At 41.6% G+C, this 6,121-nt stretch overlaps 1 pseudogene; it reads right to left on the bottom strand.

Moving 5' to 3' along the window:
• Nucleotides 1-299: 299 nt before the first annotated feature.
• On the bottom strand, nt 300-854 carry LOC133240675 (mitochondrial import receptor subunit TOM20 homolog; annotated as a pseudogene).
• Between the last annotated feature and the right edge of the window lie 5,267 nt (nt 855-6,121).

Consider the following 6,121-nt stretch of genomic DNA (forward strand, 5'->3'; position numbering starts at 1 on the left):
TCTTACCATTCAAGAAATTCCAAAGAGTTTAGGAACCGTAGGCCAAAAACCAAGGGCAAAGACCAAATATATATTTTTACTTTACCACTGTCATCCTGGTGGGTTTGAAACGATATCTTTTTTTTTTTCCAGTAATTCATAGTGTATTTATAAAATGAAAAGCTCTGTATCAAAATACACTTTTCACTGGGAAAAATAAATAAAACAGACAAATGGATCTATACAAAGTAAAAATTAACTTCGGTAGACTTAACTGTGGAGGCCAGTCCATAATGTGCTTATCTGCCCTTACTCCCCCAGAGCCGATCATCTTCTGAGTTAAGATTTTAAAAATATGTTTTAACTGAGATCATTATGTTGACATTTGTTTTTCATTCCACATCATCTTCAGCCAAGCTCTGAGCACTTACAGTTCTCTGACTAATTGCTGGGAGCTTAGTCAGAAGCATCTGGAACGCTGGTGGTGGAAGAGTTTGTTGCAACAGTTGCAGTAACTGCTGTGGCTGTCCACACACAGCAATCGCATTTGTCAGATGGTCCACACCCTTCTCATATTCACCTTGAGCTAGTAATTTTTCACCGAGCTGTATTTCTTCTAGAAGGAATTTCTGAACGGCTTCAGCATCTTTAAGGTCAGGTAGTTTGGAAAGCCCAGCTCTCTCCTTGGCAAACTTTTGTTTCTTCCTTTTCGCAGCCTGTTCTTGAAGTTGGGGTCACTCCGTCTCTTGCGGTCGAAGTAAATGCAGTAACCAATGAAAAGGGCCCCGCACACTCCGGTGGCGATGGCGCTGTTCTGGCCCACCATCTTCTCTCCACCGAGGAGCCGGGTAGGCTGCGGCGCGGCCCGCTAAGAAGCCGTTGACCGAAAAGCCTCGGATCCCAGTGCAAGGCTCAGTCCTGACGCCCGCCGCCCGCCGCCCACCGCGAGGGACGCGGAAAGCTGAAGTGATATCTTTATTGTGCTTCTGATTTGCATTTCCCTAATTGACTGTGTGGATCACAATAAACTGTGGAAAATTCTGAAAGAGACAGGAATACCAGACCACCTGACCTGCCTCTTGAGAAATCTGTATACAGGTCAGGAAGCAACAGTTAGAACTGGACATGGAACAACAGACTGGTTCCAAGTAGGAAAAGGAGTACATCAAGGCTGTATATTGTCACCCTGCTTATTTAACTTATATGCTGAGTACATCATGAGAAACGCTGGACTGGAAGAAACACAAGCTGGAATCAAAATTGCCTGGAGAAATATCAATCACCTCAGATATGCAGATGACACCACCCTTATGGCAGAAAGTGAAGAGGAACTAAAAAGCCTCTTGATGAAAGTGAAAGAGGAGAGTGAAAAAGTTGGCTTAAAGCTCAACATTCAAAAAACGAAGATCATGGTATCTGGTCCTATCACTTCATGGCAAATAGATGGGGAAACAGTGGAAGCAGTGTCAGACTTTATTTTTTGGGGCTCCAAAATCACTGCAGATGGTGACTGCAGCCATGAAATTAAAAGACGCTTACTCCTTGGAAGGAAAGTTATGACCAACCTAGACAGCATATTAAAAAGCAGAGGCATTACTTTGCCAACAAAGGTCCATCTAGTCAAGGCTATGGTTTTTCCAGTGGTCATGTATGGATGTGAGAGTTGGACTGAGAAGAAGGCTGAGCACTGAAGAATTGATGCTTTTGAACTGTGGTGTTGGAGAAGACTCTTGAGAGTCCCTTAGACTGCAAGGAGATCCAACTAGTCCATTCTGAAGGAGACCAGCCCTGGGATTTCTTTGGAAGGAATGATGCTAAAGCTGAAACTCCAGTACTTTGACCACCTCATGGGAAGAGTTGACTCATCAGAAAAGACTCTGATGCTGGGAGGGATTGGGGGCAGGAGGAGAAGGGGATGACAGAGGATGAGATGGCTGGATGGCATCACGGACTCGATGGACGTGAGTCTGGGTGAACTCCGGGAGTTGGTGATGGACAGGGAGGCCTGGTGTGCTGCGATTCATGGGGTCGCAAAGAGTCAGACACGACTGAGCGACTGAAATGAACTGAACTGAACTGAAACAAACAAACAAACAAAAAAAGGGATCCTTTGTCCATTTTTTATTGGGTTAGTTATCTTTTTACTGTTGATGGTAAGAATTCTTTATATATTCTAGATGCATGTCCTTTATAGACTTGACAATATTTCCCCCCCTTCTATGGATTGTCTGTTTATTTTCTTGATGCTATCCTTTTTAGAATAGAGTCTTTAATCTTTACGAACCCCAATTCATCTATTTTTTTTTTTCTATTGCGTCCTTGTTTTGCTTGTGCTTTTGGTATCTTATCTAAGAAACGATTGCTTAACTATATTTTCATCTAAGAATTTAATGATTTTTATCTCTTCATTTAGTTTTATGATCCATTTTGAGTTAGTTTATATGAATTGTGTGTGAAAGAGGTACAACTTCATTCTTTAGCACCTTTTGATATACAACTGTCCCTGTACTATTTGGTGAAAAGTTTATTCTTTTTCCATTGAGTGATCTTGGAACCCTTGTCAAAATCAATTGACTATAAACATAAAGATTTCTTTCTAGACTCTCAATTCTATTCCATAGAGGTGTATGTCTATCATTATGTCAGTATCGCAGTCTTGGTTATTGTAGCTTTGTAGTAAAATTTGAATTCAGAAAGTGTAAGTCTTCCTAATTTGTTCTTTTGCACTGTTGCTTTTGGCCATTCTGAATCCCTTTGCATTGCCATACAAATTTTAGAATCAACTTGTGAATTTTGACAAAAATTATCAATTGGGATTTTGATAGGAATTATGTTGAATCTGAGGAAGGAGATAGATGAGCTCCAGGTTAGACATTTACAACTGGCCTCCAGTTTGCATTTCATGGGACAGGAAGAAGTAGGCTTCAGGCTAGATACCTACAAGTAGCCTCCTGTTTGCATTTCCTGAAACAAGAGATGGGTTGAAATCCAGTTACAGCATTTATAATCAGACTCCTGTTTGCCCTCTGAAGAGGAAGTTACAACAGAAACAGAGTAAATAGCCAGTCTTGGCCTCTTGTAAACGCCTTAAGGTAATCGTCATGGCAAGGACAAAGAGGGACAAAACCTTGTTCAAGTAAAGGATTAAGGGATCTCCATTTCCCCCTTTTGGGACAAGGAAGATTCTACACATGCGCAGATGGCTCCTTGTGGGTCAAAAGTTCAGGGCTAATGCCAAGCCATAATGAGTCTTGCTTCTCCCAGAAGCCTTCACTTCGGGATCCATCTTGGTTGAGGGGTACATACACACCCAAGGAGAAGGTCCTAGGGTAGGTCAGATGTGGGAAAAGAAACCAGATAATTAGCTGCTGCTACTGCTGCTCAGTCACTTCAGTTGTGTCCGACTCTGTGCGACCCCATAGACGGCAGCCCAACAGGCTCCCTCATCCCTGGGATTCTCCAGGCAAGAACACTGGAGTGGGTTGCCATTTCCTTCTCCAATGCATGAAAGTGAAAAGTGAAAGTGAAGTCGCTCAGTAGTGTCCGACTGTTAGCGACCCCATTAACCTACCAGGCTCCTCCGTCTGTGGGATTTTTCCAGGCAAGAGTACTGGAGTGGGGGTGCCATCGCCTTCTCCGAGATAATTAGCTCAAGATAAACAAAGACCAGTTAAGTCATTTATATACATCAGTTCTTCACCAGAAGAGAACCTGTTTGTAGCAGGTGTTAGTCATAGGTTTATAGGTGAGGGAACTCAGGCTTTGAGTGGTAGCTAACTTGCTCAAGACCCCACCATTAATAAATGGAAGAGACTTGAATGATTTTCAGGACAGAGTCTGAAAACAGAGCAGGCTAGACACAGAGTCAATTTTCTCACCATCCAAAAACTCTAAAGGAAAAAGTTTAACCTACAAGAAAAAGAGGTTGGGAAAATAGGAAATAGTTGATAAGTTTCAACACATTTTTTTTTCAGGATGGAAAACAGAGATATTACTGACTTAGTGGGTTAGAAGAAGTCTTAGCTTGAGTGTTGAAGGCAGAGCAGTAATTTGCAGAAGTCCTGAATAAGCCTCAGGACTTGGAAAGTGCAAAGTCCCACAGAAAACAGGGGTGAAACATGGAGTAGGGGTTCAAGGAGATGTGCACACATCATGTCAAATCCCATACCTCCTCTCCCGTCTCCCTCCACCTAGGAGATATGAGGAGTTCATATCTAGAAAAGCTGATCAGAGATCCCAGAGAGAGAGGGGGTGACAAAGGGTTGGGTATGAGGGAAGCAGATTAAACACTGCATTCTCACTCAGCTTCTTGTCAAAGCCTGGAAGTCATACGTGCACTCCTGCTGTCTCTGGATAGCAGAACAGAGGAAAAGACCTCTCTCCAGACAGATGGTGGCTGACACTTGGGATTCCCCCATTGGAAAATGTGGATTGTTGTGAGTAGCCCTTGTGGATAGACCTACACCCACTCCCCCTACACACATCTTATTGTCAGCTTTTTGATGTCTGAATTTTTAATATGAACCAATATTCAGTAGCCATCAATATAAAAAAGAACAAAATAGAAAGATAAACAGAAAAAAGGAATCCAGAGAAAACACTGATAATATAGGAGACAGAAAACTAAAACAAAACAAAACAAAAAACTTCTTAATATCTTCAAGGACTATGAGAGGCCTCATGGAAATTAAAACTAGGATTTGAAAAATAGAATATAAATATAGAAACTTCATGAACAGGATTGGAAGATAAACTTCAGGAACTATTTCAAAGGATTGAAATTGGACAACAGAAACAAACCCATGGCAAGTGGGAAAAGAGAACTTAGATACAATCGGGGAGATTCTATATCTGATAAAGAGAAACAGTAGAATGAGCACACAGAGATACTGGCAGAGAGGAAATTATCATAGCCTTGATTAAAAACCTTCCAGAATGGAGGGGCCAAAGACTTAACACTGAAAGGGAACACAGAGTGCCTACAATAATGAATTTCTGGAAAAGTATCATATCATCATATAGGATTACCCAGAATAAAGAGAAAAATTCTAGAAGTTCCAGGTGTGGTTGTGTGTGTGTGTGTGTGTGTGTGTGTATGAGTGTATGTGTGATGGATAAAAGATTTGAAACCAGAATAGCATGGAACTTCGTAATAGCAAAACTGAAAGATAGAAGATAATGACACATGCCTTCAATATTCTTAGGGAAAATGACTTTCAGCCACAATTCTACCCTCAGGCAAACTATTAATCAAATAAACTGTAAGAGAAAGACATTTTCAGAAAACCAAAGACTTAAATATTTTACCTTCTATATACTTTCCTTCAGAAGATGTGCTTCAGCAGAAGAAGGAAATTAATCAAGAAAAAGAAAGATGGCACATCACCTACATAACAGATGATTCTACACAAGAATGGGTAGCAGCCTCCAGACAGGTTCAGGGATCAGAGCTTTATTAGAGGAATTTGCCAGAAGAAGTGAAGAATAGAACCTCTGTGCACATGTGTGTGCTAAGTTGCTTAAGTCTTGTCCGATTTTGTGTGACCCTATGGACTGTAGCCTGCCATCTTCTCTGTCCATGGGATTCTCCAGGCAAGAATAATGGAGTGGATTGCCATGCCTTCCTCCAGGAAACCTTTTGGACCCAGGGATCAAATCTGTGTCTCTTACATCTGTTGCATTGGTAGGCAGGTTCTTTACCACTAGCACCACCTGGGAAGCCCAGAACCTCTGTACTTGAGTAGATATAAATACTGTTACTGATTTTGGATTATTTGGGTGGGGGAGGGGGAAGAAACCATTGGAACATAGAAGATTTAACAAATGAAAACACAGAGTCGTGATTAACTTTGGGAGGAAAGAAAGAATCAGAGGAGGAAGGAAACATGATCATAATGAACATTTTGGCTGAAGAGAGTGTCAACTACAAATTGGCACTTACCAAGAGCATTGCCAACTACTGAACAACAAAAGCATTTGCCATCTGCCTCTACAGAGACTGAACCCCAAGCTGCTACAGCTGTGGACCTTCAACACCCCCTGAGGGAGTTCAGGCTGGAGTGAGGTGCTCTGTGCTCCAGGGAATCTGGTGGGATGGGTCTTTATATAGTTGGATGTTTTTAGGAACAGATTTTATGATCTC

Source organism: Bos javanicus, chromosome 28 (assembly GCF_032452875.1).
Source record: "Bos javanicus breed banteng chromosome 28, ARS-OSU_banteng_1.0, whole genome shotgun sequence".
Taxonomy (NCBI): Eukaryota; Metazoa; Chordata; class Mammalia; order Artiodactyla; family Bovidae; genus Bos; species Bos javanicus.